Source organism: Triticum urartu, chromosome 4A, assembly GCF_056163025.1.
Source record: "Triticum urartu cultivar PI428250 chromosome 4A, HENAU_Tu73, whole genome shotgun sequence".
Lineage (NCBI taxonomy): Eukaryota > Viridiplantae > Streptophyta > Magnoliopsida > Poales > Poaceae > Triticum > Triticum urartu.
This window is the reverse complement of record NC_141876.1, coordinates 91,567,600-91,583,459: the sequence shown is the minus strand read 5'-3', so window position 1 is coordinate 91,583,459 and position 15,860 is coordinate 91,567,600.

Genomic DNA, 15,860 nt, shown 5'->3' with positions numbered 1-15,860 from the left:
GGAAGGCTTCTTCCAAGTCCTCCCAGCTGCGAATAGAATTTGCAGGCAGACTGTTTAACTAGTGCCAAGCTGGCCCTTTCAGTTTTAATGGGAGGTATTTGATGGCGTGGAGGTCATCTCCACGAGCCATGTGAATGTGGAGAATAAAGTCCTCGATCCACACCGCGGGGTCAGTTGTTCTATCGTGTCAGCGTTCTGGGAATGGGGGTCCCCAGACTTGCCTGCCTGCGGCCCACGGCGTGGCTCTGCGAGCGGGCCCGTACGGCCCATCTTCACCAACAAGCTTTCAAGACCCTCGCGAGGGGCCAAGCCTCGCGAGGCGGACAACACAAGACCTCCTCAGGAGCGGCCTCACCAGGATGGCTCGCGAGGGGCGGAGAGTTCAAGGCGAGGCAAACCTCGCGAGGTTCCGATGATGTAAGCCATGACGATCAAGATCAGGCGGACGCCAGCACGCACATTGTCCTTGTTTCCTCTTTGGTGCTAAGGAAGCAAGCGCAGGCGCGGAGTACCGAGGCGTCAAGCAAAGGTTTCCATATCAGTGCAACGAGACCAAGACCAGCAGGACAGCAAGACGGAGGTCACCGTGGAGCCCAAGACGACGTCACCACCAGAGCCTTTTGCAGGCGAAGAATGCTTTTGTCAGGATAAGCTGTACTACTTGGCCATTTTTGGCTCCCTTCCCACTCAATATTTGGGGAGAGGACCAGGGCCTCTATAAATAGGACTAGTCATCACCATAGCTAGGAGGGGACGGATCGAGAGAGACCAGAACTACCACAAGTTCACCGAGCACAAGAACACCTCTCCTCAGGAGGCTGTTCTTCCCCTTGTACTGTTCATCCTCAGCCCAAGAGGCAATCCACCACCACCACACTAGAGTAGGGTATTACACCACAACGGTGGCCTGAACCAGTATAAATCTTGTGTCCATTGTGTTGCGAGTTCATCGAGTTAGCCCATCAGAGCTTAGAGAAGTTAGGACATGGATCGATAGGGGGAGATCTTCGCGCGCACCCCAGTGTTCGAACCTTGATGGTTTTGCTGGAACCTGTGATCTGACATTTGGCGCGCCAGGTAGGGCTGCGCCGAAGCTTCCCTTCCATTGCTCCGCGTCCCGTTGCTTCGTCGTCTCCATGGCGGATGCTCGCCGCCCTTGCCACCTGCATCACTCAGACGGCTCCTATCAGCGGGCCACCCCGTCGTTCCCTGTCGCCTGCCGCCAACACCGCCACCGGCCCGGTGGGGAACGAGCAGCAAGCATCCTCGCTGCACCCCTCAGTGCGGCGGGACGGTTGCACCGCCACTCCATCGCTGACGCCAGCCAGCTCGTCATCCCATGCTCGTTGCACCCCCGTGGACGCACAAGCTGCTCTATGCATGGCGCGCGATCTCCTGCGCTACCGCCCAGTCGACGACCTCTACGAGGATTGGCTCGACCACATCGTCGAGCTTGTCAGCGCCGCAGGGGCTCCCCTGCGCCGTCCCTCTCGCCGCCTCGCCCTCCGCCAGCCGCGGGCAGCGTGGCCCATGGAGCGCCTCCACCACCTCTGTCCCAAGACAGAGTCTTGGCGCCCAGGCGCGCGGCCCCACGGCGTGACTTGCCGCGTCCGGCGCTCGCGCAAGAAGAAAGAAGCAGCCGAGAAGTCCCTCGACCGCGAGAAAACACCCCCGCACTCCCTGTGCCACCACGGCAAGACCGCGTGCCGCCTGTGGCGGCGGTGCATGGACCGCATCAAGGACAAGTTCTCCACCAGTGCAGAGTCCCGGTGATCATGGCAGGCTGCCACGCCTTCACCCCTGAGCTGCGTAGCGTCGCTTGGCCAGGCAAGTTCAAGCCGGATCTGCCACCTTGCTACGACGGCACCCCCGACCCCACGGAGTGCCTACAGCTCTACGAGCTGAGCATCGAGGCGGCCAACGGCGATGAGAAAGTCATGGCGAATTGGTTCCCCATGGCTATCAAGGATGGTGCCCGCTCCTGGCTCCTGAATCTGCCTCCAGGCTCAATCTCCTCTTGGAACGAGATGCACGACCGTTTCATCACCAACTTCCAGGGCATTCGCGACCGCCCACCGGCTATAGGTGACCTACGCCGCGTCAAGCAACAACCAGGAGAGACCCTCCAAAAGTACAACCAGCACTTCAACAATGTCCGTCTCAAGATCCCCAAGGTGACGGACGAGGCCATCATCTCCGCGTTCTCCGATGGTGTCCGCGACGTAAAGATGAAGGAGGAGCTCGTCATCCATGAGGAGCTGTGCACGTCCCTGGAGCTGTTCAACCTAGCAACCAAGGGTGCAAGAGCTGAGGAGGGGCGCCTCTCCCTCCTCGAGCTCCCCGTTGCGGACCCGGAGGAGAAGAAAGCCAAGGCCAAAGACGTGAAGCGCAAGGGACCAGCTGTGCTCGCGGCGGAGCCGGACACCAAACGCGACAGGGACCTACCCGAGTCATCCAAGAGAAGCCGACCGTTCTACGCCTTCCATAACCTGCACAGCCACAACACCAGCGACTGTCAAGAGCTCAGAGCCATTCGAGAAGGACGCTTCAGTCGACGCCCCTAGCGCAACGACCAGGGCTACGACCGAGGAGGAGGACGTGGTGGTGGACATTGGGATGATGGTGGCCCGCGCTAGGAGTGGCGCGACCGGCCTCGTGAGGACAACTGACATGACACGCCTCGCGAAGGTGCCTGGAGGGATCAGCCTCATGAGGATCGTCCTTAGGGGAATGCTGGGCTTCCTCCACTGCCGCCACCAAGAAGGAACGACGACCACCACCAAGACGAGGGGGCTGGGGGCTTCCAGGAGCCGCGTGCTATTGCCTGCATCTTGGTCGGAGCTCAAGCCCCAGCCTCACAGGGTATCTTCAAGCAGTTTGCTCGTGAAGTGAATGTAGTCCTCCCCAAGCTGGAGGCCACGCGCCCGCTCAGGTGGTCCCAGTGCGCCATCACATTCAGCTTGGCAGATCAGCTCAAGTGCGTGGCTACCACCGGCGTCCTCCCGATGCTCTGCTCACCCGTCATCAGCAACGTGCAAGTTACCAAGACTCTCATCGACAGCGGCGCAGGGATCAACGTCCTGTCCGTCGAGACGTTCGACAACCTTCAAGTGCCATATGATCAGCTTAAGCCTACGAAGCCTTTCTCAGGAGTGACCGACGACTCCACCACCCCGACCGGGCAGGTCCTCCTCCCAGTCACCTTCGGAGAACGCAACAACTACCGCACCGAGCTCATCGACTTCGACGTCGCCCACATTCGTCTGCCGTACAATGCCATCCTCGGGTATCCGGCCCTGGCCAAGTTCATGGCCCTAACCCACCATGGCTACAACGTCCTCAAGATGCCAGGAAGTGGCGGCATCATCACAGTCCCTTACGAAGAAAGAGATGCGGTGTGCTCCCTCGAGCGCGCCTTCCAAGCAGCGTCAATCGAAGACCCCGGCAACAATGCATCTCGGTACCCTCCTGAGGTCGTCCCCAAGAAGAAGAAGCAGCTACTCCGTGCCGGACCTCAGGAGGGAAGCACCGCAAGTGTCACCTCGTCAGGATCAGTGCCCGCACCTCGGGCGCCTCCCTCTGTCGCATAGGAAGGCGCGCCCGACGCCCTCCTCTGGTAGGGCTCGGGGGCTCTCTTCTGGAGGGCCTCAGACCTTGCCAACGTCACGAGGGAGGCACTCGGGCACCACTTGGAGGCGTGTTTCGTGGAACGTCTCCCTCAGGAGGACACCAGGCAAGGAGCGCCCAACGCTCAGGAGTTCATCACAAAGGTATCTCAGGAGCTTCAGGAAGCAAGAGAAATACGCGGCAACCGCCCACCTGGCGTTGCTCCCCACCCAGGCAAGGGTGGTGAGCTGTGCGTTTGCATCGACATCCCAGGGCTCAACCAAGCCGCGTCTCAGGAGCGCTTCTGGCCTTCGTGTGTTGGGCGCTGCGAAGGTCAACCTCACAGCTACGTTCGTATGCAGCTCGGCCTGCCGAGCGTGGCTGCTGCCTTCCAGCACAACCTGCGGAGTGTCATGGCGGGTCAGGAGGCCATGCACCACGCAGTCCTGGTGGAGATGGCGACGGTCCTCAAGGGACTGCCTGGACCCCCAGAGCCTCCCGAGGCTCAGGTCCCTTGTGGCTCATGAGGAGCAACCCCTTCGCCGTGCACCTTCGACTGCCTCAACACCCCTTCATCAACGGAACTAGGTGACATTTTCCAAGTTCATTTAGCTGGGAGCGCCCTCAGGGATGCATTATTCCCAGGTCATGTGGGTCCATCCCTATGGCATGTACCCTTTCTTGCTTATGTCTTTAGCTGACCCTGCTGGGGGCGCCCCTAAGGCTACATCATCCCCAAGCCGCTCGGGCCGGACCCAGTGGTGCGTATCGTTTATGCATTTACCTGAGCTAGGTTGCCTTTCACGCTTAATCTATCTATGACTATCACCTTCTTGATTGTCGCCCATTGCGGGAGCTGCGCGCCAGTCGTCTTTCTTCAGGACCCTTCGCCTGAGAGGGTTAGGCACGGTGTCTGTGCTCGGGCCCATCCCTGCAGCGTCGATAAATCCAACGGCCGAGCTCTGTCTGGCGGGCCGGTGCGGTTCACGTCACCTCCTGGGGCCGTTGGTGCTTGGCTTGCTCACGCGATAACCTCAGGAGATTCGTTCTGCGCAGGTTGTCTGACCACCTTGCAGGACCAAGACAGCGAACAAGAATCAAGACCAGGCGCAACCCTCCTTGAGGTAGGGCCTCGTGAGTCCCGCGCTGGCTCACGAGTGCCCAGGCACACCTCGTCTAGCCATGCCGTGCAAGCCACGTGTCAGGGCGGGGCTGTACACGCCCTGGGGGGCTCTCCGCAGTAGGGAGTCCCCTCCCACATACTAAAGGCGGATCGACAATCACCATGGCGATCGGTGCCCTTCCTCGCGCTAACTTCTAGGAACTTCCTGAAGGCTACAGCGGGCGGTACTGCAGACTCTCCCTCTGTTCTCATACGATTCGCTTGCGCATTAAAAGGGGGCTCCTGAGCATCGCGACTCAGCAGGTCTTACTGGCTCTCCAGCCCTCACCCCTGGCCTTGACAATGGCACGCGACCTGGCATACCAGCGGCGGCTGAGCTCACTCGAGAGCCGGGACTTGAGGACGTAGAGCACCAGGAAGAACATGGAGAGGAGGGGGAGGCCCGCACGGGCTTAACCTAGCTACTCAGCAGCAGCCGACGCCCAAGCCTGGCGTCTCGCGAGGGACCAACCCTAGATTGCCAAGGTCTTCCAAGAATAATAGACATACTATCATCCTTGGGAATATCAAGTATAACAAAGTCCGTTAAAATAGTAACGTTGGCAACCACAACAGGCACATCCTCACAAATACCGACAGGTATAGCAGTTGATTTATCAGCCATTTGCAAAGATATTTCAGTAGGTGTCAACTTATTCAAGTCAAGTCTACGATATAAAGAGAGAGGCATAACACTAACACCGGCTCCAAGATCACATAAAGCAGTTTTTTTATAATTTCTTTTAATGGAGCAAGGTATAGTAGGTACTCCGAGGTCTCCAAGTTTCTTTGGTATTCCACCCTTAAAAGTATAATTAGCAAGCATGGTGGAAATCTCAGCTTCCGGTATCTTTCTTTTATTAGTAATCATATCTTTCATATATTTAGCATAAGGATTCGTTTTGAGCACATCAGTTAATCTCATACGCAAAAAGATAGGCCCAATCATTTCAACAAAGCGCTCAAAATCCTCATCATCCTTTTTCTTGGATGGTTTTCTGAACCCAAGGTTCCCTTTCTTTACCATGTTTCCTAGCAACAAAGTCTCTTTTATCATAACGTTGATTCTTTGATTGTGGGTTATCAAGATCAACAGCAGGTTCAATTTCTACATCATTGTCATTACTAGGTTGAGCATCATCATGAATATCATCATTAATATTTTTACTAGGTTCATGTTCATTACCAGATTGTGTTTCAGCATCAGACATAGATATATCATTTGGATTATCAGGTGGTTCAGCAATAGGTTCACTAGAAGTTTGCACAGTTCTATCATTTTTCTTCTTCTTCTTTTTAGAAGAACTAGGAACATCAATATTATTTCTTTGAGAATCTTGCTCGATTCTCTTAGGGTAGCCTTCAGGACACAAAGTTTCCTGAGTCATTCTACTAGTTCTAGTAGCCACTCTAACAGCATAATCATTTTTCTTACTATTCATTTCATTAAGCACTTCTTTTTGAGCTTTAAGTACTTGTTCTACTTGAGTGGTGACCATAGAAGCATGTTTGCTAATAAGTTTAAGTTCACCTTTAATATCAGCCATATAATCACCCAAGCGTCTAATCATATAAGCATTTTCTTTTAATTGTCTACCAAAATAAGCATTGAAGTCGTCTTGCTTATACATAAAGTTATCAAAATCATCCAAGCATTGACTAACAATTTTAGTAGGAGGGACTTCAGCTTTATCATATCTATAGAGAGAATTTACCTTTACTACCTGTGTTAGGATATCGGGATCAGGAGGTTCTTCAGTAAATAAATGATTGAGATCATAAGTTTCTTCAACAGGCGATGAATTAAGACCATGTATTTCTTCAATAGGAGGTAAATTCTTAATGTCTTCAGCTTTAATACCTTTTTCTTTCATAGATTTCTTTGCATCTTGCATATCTTCGGGACTGAGAAATAGAACACCTCTCTTCTTCGGAGTTGGTTCAGGAATAGGCTCAGTAATTGGAGCAGGAGTTGGCTCAGGAGGTGGCTCGGGAGGTGCCCAATTATTTTCATTTGTCAACATATTATTCAATAGAATTTCAGCTTCATCCAGTGTTCTTTCCCTGAAAAGAGAGCCAGCACAACTATCCAGGTAATCTCTAGAAGCATCGGTTAGTCCATTATAAAAGATATCAAGTATTTCAGGTTTCTTAAGAGGATGATCAGGCAAAGCATTAAGTAACTTGAGAAGCCTCCCCCAAGCTTGTGGGAGACTCTCTTCTTTAATTTGCACAAAGTTGTATATTTCCCTCAAAGCAGCTTGTTTCTTATGAGCAGGGAAATATTTAGCAGAGAAGTAATAAATCATATCCTGGGGACTACGCACACAACCAGGATCAAGAGAATTAAACCATATCTTAGCATCGCCCTTTAATGAGAACGGAAATATTTTGAGTAAATAGAGGTAACGTGATCTCTCATTATTAGTGAACAGGGCAACTATATCATTTAACTTAGTAAGATGTTCCACAACAGTTTCAGATTCATAGCCATAAAACGGATTAGATTCAACCAAAGTAATTATATCAGGATCAACAGAGAATTCATAATCTTTATCAGGAACACATATAGGTGAAGTAGCAAAAGCAGGATCGGGTTTCGTTTTATCTCTAAGTGATTCTTTGTTCCATTTAATTAATAACCTCTTAAGCTCATCTATCTCTGCAAGCTAAAATAGCTAAAGAAGCATCTTGATCAAATAAATAACCCTTAGGAATAACATGCATATTTTCATCATCACTATCATCATCGTATTCAGATTCAATAATTTCTTTTTCTCTAGCCCTAGCAATTTGTTCTTCTAGAAAATCATTAAGTGGCATAGTAGTATCAGGCATAGAAGCAGTTTCATCATAAGTATCATGCATAGCAGAAGTGGCATCATCAATAACATGCGACATATCAGAACGAATAGCAGAAGCAGATGTAGGTGTCGCAAACTTACTCATAACAGAAGGTGAATCAAGTGCAGAGCTAGATGGCAGTTCCTTACCTCCCCTCATAGTTGAGGGATAGATCTTGGTTTTTGGATCTCTCAAGTTCTTCATAGTGTCCAGCAGATATAAATCCCAAGTGACTCAAAGAATAGAGCTATGTTCCCCGGCAACGGCGCCAGAAATTTGTCTTGATAACCCACAAGTATAGGGGATCGCAACAACTTTCGAGGGTAGAGTATTCAACCCAAATTTATTGATTCAACACAAGGGGAGCCAAAGAATATTCTCAAGTATTAGCAGCTGAGTTGTCAATTCAACCACACCTGGAAACTTAGTATTCGCAAAAAAGTGTTTAGTAGCAAAGTAATATGATAGTGGTGGTAGCGGCAACAAAAGTAAAGGCAGCAAAAGTAATGTTTTTGGTATTTTGTAGTGATTGTAACAGTAGCAACGGTAAAGTAAATAAGCGTGAAACAGTATATGGAAAACTCGTAGGCACTAGATCAGTGATGGATAATTATGCCGGATGCGGTTCATCATGTAACAGTCATAACATAGGGTGACACAGAACTAGCTCCAGTTCGTCAATGTAATGTAGGCATGTATTCCGTATATAGTCATACGAGCTTATGGAAAAGAACTTGCATGACATCCTTTGTCCTACCCTCCCGTGGCAGCGGGGTCCTATTGGAAACTAAGGGATATTAAAGCCTCCTTTCAATAGAGAACCGGAACAAAGCATTAGCACACAGTGAATACATGAACTCCTCAAACTATGGTCATCACCAGGAGTGGTCCCGATTATTGTCACTTCGGGGTTGCCGGATCATAACACATAGTAGGTGACTATAGACTTGCAAGATAGGACCTAGAACTCTCATATATTGATGAAAACATAATAGGTTCAGATCTGAAATCATGGCACTCGGGCCCTAGTGACAAGCATTAAGCATAGCAAAGTCATAGCAATCTTATAACATAATGGATACTAGGGATCAAACCATAACAAAACTAACTCAATTACATGATAAATCTCATCCAACCCATCACCGTCCAGCAAGCCTACGATGCAATTACTCACGCACGGCGGTGAGCATCATGAAATTGGTGATGGAGGATGGTTGATGATGACGACGACGACGAATCCCCCTCTCTGGAGCCCCGAACGGACTCCAGATCAGCCCTCCCGAGAGGTTTTAGGGCTTGGCGGCGGCTCCGTATCATAAAACGCGATGATTTCTTCTTCCTAGTTTTTTTCTCCCCAAAAGCAAATATATAGAGTTGGAGTTGGCGTCGGAGGGTCAACAGGGGGCCGACGAGGTAGGGGCGGCGCCCCCCACCCTCGTGGAAAGGGTGTGGGCCCCCTGGTCTCCATATTTGGCGAGGATTTTTTATTGTTTTTTCTAAGACCTCCCGTGGAGTTTCAGGTCATTCCGAGAATATTTGTTTTCTGCACATAAAACAACATCATGGTAATTCTGCTGAAAACAGTGTCAGTCCGGGTTAGTCCCATTCAAATCAGACAAGATAGAGTCCAAAACAAGGGCAAAAGTGTTTGGAAAGTAGATACGATGGAGACGTATCACATATGAGCAGCTCCAGCCTACCAAACCTTTCTCAGGTGTGACCGATGGCTGCACCACACCGATAGGGCAGGTCCGCCTGCCTGTCACCTTTGGCACACGCGACAACTACCGCACCGAGCTCATCGACTTCGACATCACGCACATCCGCCTGCCGTACAACGCCATCCTCGGGTATCCGGCCCTGGAAAAGTTCATGGCGGTCACCCACCATGGCTACAACATCCTCAAGATGCCTGGAAGTGGCGGGGTCATCACGGTCCCATGCGAAGAAAGGGATGCGGTGTTCTCCCTTGAGCGCGCCTTCCAAGCTGCAGCAATCGACGACCCCGACAGCAGAAGTGAGGACCCTCCGGAGGCCATCCCCAAGAAGAAGCAGCTGTGCCACGCAGGACCTCAAGAGGATGGCGTCGCAGCAGGAGCCTCGTCAGTATCAGCATCCGTCCCATTGGCGCCTCCGTCCATCGCATAGGAAGGCGCGCCCGGCGCCCTCCTCGGGCAGGGCTCGGGGGCTCTCTCCCGGAGGGCCTCAGGCCTTGCCAACCTAATGAGGGAGGCGCTTGGGCACCACTTGGAGGCGCGCTACGCGGCATGTTTTCCTCAGGAGAACGCAGGGCAAGGGGCGCCCACCACTCAGGGGTTCATCGCCAAGAACACATAGGAACTGCAAGATGCAAGAGCCATGCGCGGCGACAGCCGCTCATAGGGCGTAGCTCACCACCCAGGCGAGGGTGCTGAGCTGCGCGTCTGCATCAACATCCCAGGGCTCAATAGGGCCGCGTCTCTGGAGCGCTTCTAGCCTTCATGTGTGGGCTGTTGCAAGGGCCCACCACACAGCTACATTCGCATGCCGTTCGGCTTGCCGAGCGTCGCGTCGGCCTATCAGCACGCCATGCGGTGTGACCTAGCGGCTTAAGAGGCCAGGTACCACGTCGTCCTGGAGGGAATGGAGACGGTCTTCAGGGAGCCTCCTGAGCCCCCAGAGCCTCTCAAGGCTCAGGGCTTTGGTGGGTCATGAGGAGTTGTTTCTTCAACGCGCGCCTTCAGCTGCAGCAATTCTGCTTCATCTATAGAACCAGGTGACATCTTCCAAGCTCGTTGAGCAGGGAGCGCCCCTTGGGCTACATTATTCCCAAGACGTGTGGGTCCGTCCCTACGGCATGTATCCCGTTAGCTCATGTCTTTAGCTTACCTTGCTAGGGGAGCCCCTCAGGCTGCATCATCCCCAAGCCGCTCGGGCCGGACCCAGTGGCATGTATCTTCCTGCATTTACCCAAGCTGATTTGCCTTCCTTGCTTAACCTGCCTACGGTTATCACCTGCTCGATTGCCACCCGCCACGGGCACATTCACCCCGTGCAATCTACTTGCGTGTTAAAAGGGGGGCTCCTGAGCATCGCGACTCAGGAGCTCTTACTGGCTCTCCAGCCCTCACCCGCAAGCCTTGACCATGACATCGCGACCTGGCATACTAGCGGCGGCTGAGCTTGCTCGAGGGCCAAGACCTGAGGACGTAGTGTGCTTGCACCTGGCCGCCTTGCAGGAACACACAGTCACCAAGACTCAAGACCAGGCGCAACCCGCCTTGAGGTAGGGCCTCGTGAGTCTCGCGCTGGCTCACGAGTGCCCAGATACACCTCGTAGTCCTGCCGTGCAAGCCACGTGTCAGGGCGGGGCTATACACGCCCCGGGGGCTCCTCCCGGAGGGCCCCCCCATCCCACGCACAAGTGGAAACAACATGCTCCGCGCTGGCCGTCAACACTCCCGAGGAGCGGCTATGCCCATGCACAAGCGGAAGCACTATGCTCCGCGCTGGTGATAAACAACCGAGGGCGGCCCCACGGTCGTACCAACCTCAGGGAGCCTAGAGCTCAGCGGCCGGCCTCACCGCAACGCCTCCTCTCGGGAGAGCCACGCGAGGGGGCTAGGCATGGGGGCTGCACTCAGGCCACACCCAAGCGCACGCCACCCAACCAGGTCTCCCGGACTTGGGCGTCACACGCCCCTCCCGACGCCTCTGCGAGGGCAGGTATGGAAATTGTTTGGGCGTCAAGGGGGACTCCTGAGCATCACGACTCAGGAGCCTAACGGGTCACGTAGCCCCTCACTCCTTGGTCCGTCTTGGTCTCCGGTCGGCCCAATGGCGGTTGAGGTATGCGCGGGGCCGAGCCCTGCCGACGTAGAACATCAGTCTATCCTCGCGAACTCTCCCTATAAGCTATTTGTGTGTCAAGGGGGAATCCTGAGCATCGCGACTCAAGAGCCTAACTGGTCACGTAGCCCCTCACTCCTTGGTCCGTTCTGGTTTCCGGTCGGCCCAATGGCGGTTGAGGTATGCGCGGGGCCGGTCTCTACCAACGCAGAATGCAAAGCAAATAGGAAGGAAATCGCAAAATCTCGAAGCAAATATTACAAACATATTGTCCTCACACATTGTCCTCACGATACCAAATGAAAAGTCTAAACGCCTCCCCGAGGCCTAATGCATGTTGCAGGAACGAAACTGGAGAGTAGCCGTAGGTCACCCCTGGACGCCGTCATCACCCGTGGAAGGCGCTACTTTGTGAGCAACGTTGTCTTCGCCTTCACCATCAGCTACAGGATCGGCGACATCGCCAGACAGAGGAGCGGAGACAAAGTCGCGGAACTTCTCCAACAAGGCCTCCACCTAACCTTGCACAACTGTGGCGGTAGCCTCGTATTGGTCTTCAGCCACAGGCTCCAGCATCTCGTCAAGGCAAGCGTCGGGGTCGCGAAGGTGCAGGTGGCTAAAGACGCGAGTCAATGCAGCTGAAGACATGACGCGAGCCTCCGCCATAGGACCAATGCCATCAACGACTTCCTCGAGCGCCTGCACCAAGAGAGGAAGCAGCTGGGCGGGGCCGTCCTTGTTGGTGGCCAGCGACCTCTCCAGGTCGTGCTCGTAAAGCGTCTTCAGCGCCTTGCGGGACCTCTTCTCGAGATCGGCAAAGGCCGCACGGTCTTCGGTCAGAACTCGCGCATTGCCGTCGAGCTCAGCCTCCCTTGCCTTCACCTCCCGCTCCAGCTCTTCCAACTGGTTGTGCTCGGCGGCTTGCGTCCGCCCCAACTCTGCCATCTCGGCATCACGGTTCTCTACGGCGTCCTTCCGGGCCTTCATTTCCCCCTCCTTCGCTTGGTGGCAGCGTGCTTCTTCGACGAGCTTGGCGCGCATGCCCTGCAATTCGTCCTCCAGTGCCTGGCAGCGGTCATGGGTGACCTCAGCGTCTTTCAACGCCATCTCACGACCAACTGCGGCATTGGCGGTACTCTGCTTCTCCTTCTCAGAAGCCACAGCAGCTTGGCCTAGCGCCGCGTGAACCGCCAAGTCGGAATGGAGCCAACCTAAGGCCAGCTCCAGGCGCCCGGCCACAAGGCGTGGGTCTGCACCCAGGAGATCCGCCTGCAGCTGGGTCATCTCCGAGAGAGCACGTTCCAGAGTAGTAGAAGGAGCAGAAGAACCTGGGTAGTGGAGGTGCAGCAGTGGGAGGAGGCGACATCATCACCAGGGCCTGGGAGACCGCGACCTTCGGAGCAGCTGGGATCTCGTCAGCCGCACCAAGCCCTGGCACTTCCGGAGCTAGCAGGGCCATGGGGGCTGGTTCCACGTGGCGGTGCTCCTCTTGGCCCCACGAGGACGACCGGGCTGGGGAGATGCGGGCGCTGCTCCCCCTTTCTCTGAGAAAGGAGGCACGGACACCGTATCCTCCTTCATCTTCTTCGTAGAAGACGACGGCCTGATCAACTAAGGGCCAGCATTAGGAAATGAAGAGTGCAAACAGGGACAAGGCGAAGCTTGAGACACTTACTGATCCACCGGGACATACTTACGCTTAGGAAGCCTAAAGCCTAACAGCATCGGGACGGAGGCAGCTTCGCGAGGCACCAACGACGACCTACCCCTCATTGGGATTGGGGGCTGCTCCCTCTCCCTTTGGCGGATGTCGGCCTCGGCATTGTCAGGAAGGGCGCGGAGGATCTTGGCCTTGCTTAGAGGGGAAGTCTCCCCCACCTCTTCCAGAGTCTTCTCCGGGTCCACCTCCTCTTCCCCCTCCCTGCGGGGCTCGCTAGAAGACACCTCCACCGGTTTCGATGCCGCGGGGGCTCCCAGGAGCACCGGCGGCACCAACCCACACGCATCAAAGGTCGGCCTGGAGGCGACGAATTCCTCCCGATCCTTGCGTTGGAACAAGGGGACGAAGGCGCTTGGTGGGTACTCCTGGTTGTCCCCAACTATGAGGCGCAGGACAGCGACCAATTCATCGTCAGGCAGGGCCCCTGGCCTCAGGCGGGTCATGTTCCCCTCTTCTTCAAGCTCCCACAAGGGGAGTGCACGCGCCTGGAGTGGAGCTACTCGCAGGGTCAAGAACTCCCTCAGAAGCATGACCCCCGTCACCTTCGCCGCCCTCGCGTTGCCCGGCTTTAGTTCGGTCACCATCTGCCCCAACACTAACAAGGCCCGCTCATCAGCAAGCTCTGCCCTGGGCCATCCCCCGTGGAAAGAGGGCGCCGCCGTGGGCAACGCCAGACGCGGATCGTCGCACTTGGCGTCCATCATGACCCATTTGGATCGATTGTTGTCGGCTCTCTTCCCGGTGCTCGAGATCGAGTTGGCCTTGCAGGATGCGACGAAGTTAGCGCATCCAAAGATGTTACCCTCGTTGACACGGAGGAAGAAGAAATGGCGCAGGAGTGCCACGGACGGCATCACGCCCAGGTACGCCTCACAGTAGTAGGTGAAGATGGATAGGAGGAGGACAGAGTTGGGATGGAGATGCAGCGCTTGCAGCCTGTAGTGGTCGAGGACTTCGTAAAAGAAATCGAAGAAGGGAGGAACCAACACGACGGCGACGCTGCTCGAGAAGAAGGGGAAGAAGGTGCTTTCCTCAGGCTCCGGTGCGTCGGAGGCAAGCCAGAGCTCGGTCTTCCTCCACTCATTGCTCTCGCCCGCCGTCAGCAGGCGTATGGAGGCGAGGCTCATCTCCATGACGGTGGGTGCCTCATGGGCCGGCTCATACCAAGCCGGTGCTGAGGAAGCCTTGGCCTTGCGCGGTGCCCTGGATCGCAGCTACATGATGATATTGGAGCGGATTTGGAGATAGCGGTGGCGGAGAGCAAGGAAGGGGATCTGGAGCAAGGCGAGGAAGAAGCAATGAGGGCAAGTGCTGCCTGCGCCAGCCTTTTATCAGGTCGAGCAGTTGCCAAGGCAGCGTGGGGAAGCGGAGATGCCCACGTCCAATCAACCGCCACACGTCAACCGAGGCCGCAGGCTTTTGGGGGACCGCGGTGCTCCGTACTTGACCCTTGGCTTCGCTGCGAAGCCAAGCCCGAGCGCACCTTGGGCTCGGTGGCTACTGTCAGCGTTCTAGGAACGGGAGTCCCTAGACTTGCCTGCCTGCGGCCCGCTGCGTGGCTAAGCCAGCAGGCCATACGGCCCATCTTCATCAGCAAGGCATCCAAGACCCTCGCGAGGGGCCAAGCCTCACAAGGCGGACGACACAAGACCTCCTCTGGAGTGGCCTAGTCGGGCAGGCTCACGAGGAGAGGAGATATCAAGGCAAGGCAAACCTCACGAGGCTCTCGTGACGTGAGCCGTGACGATCGACACCAGGCGGGCGCCAGGAGGGCGCCAGCGCGCGCAGCGTCCTTGTTTCCTCTTTGGTGCTAAGGAGGCGTATGCAGGCGAGGAGTACCGAGGAATCAGGCAAAGGTTGACATTTTGGTGCAACAAGACCAAGACCAGAAGGACGGCTAGACGGAGGTCATCATGGAGCCCAAGACGGCGTCACCACCAGAGCCTTTTGCAAGCGGAGACCATCTTTTGTCAGGATGGCTTGTACTAGCTGTCCCCCTTCAAATTAGCCCACCATTATTGGCTGAAAGTGCGTTATATCGACTAGAGGGGGGGTGAATAGGCGATTTTTATGAAATTCTTCACTGAGGAATTTGCCGGAGAGGAAATTCCTTAGCGAAGAACTACTAGCAACGGAATAAGTACTCAAAAGTAAACATAACATAATAGAAGCATAATCATCATGATGAAATGAAGACAGGCACAGAGTACAGGAAGCGTAAGCATAGGATAACACAGGATGAAGACAATCAGACTGAAGAAATTGAACTGAGGAAATTGAGAAACTCTTGAGTCAAAGTCTTCAAGCACAGATATGAACAAGCACACAACACAGTTATGAGGAAATGAAAGAGTTGACGAAATGGAACCAGTAAGCTTGGTGAAGACAATGATTTGGTAGACCAGTTCCAACTGCTGTCTCAGTTGTACGTCTGGTTGGAGCGGCTGAGTATTTAAACTCGAGGAGACACAGTCCCGGACACCCAGTCCTGAACACGTAGCTCAGGACACCCAGTCCTCACCGTATTCTCCTTGAGCTAAGGTCACACAGACCTCGCCCAATCACTCGTGGTAAGTCTTCAGTCGACTTCCAAACCTTCACAAACTTGGTCACTCGGCGATCCACAATTCCTCTTGGATTCTCTAGACCATGATGCCTAACCGTCTGGAAGAAGCACAGTCTTCAAAGGTAACAAGCGTC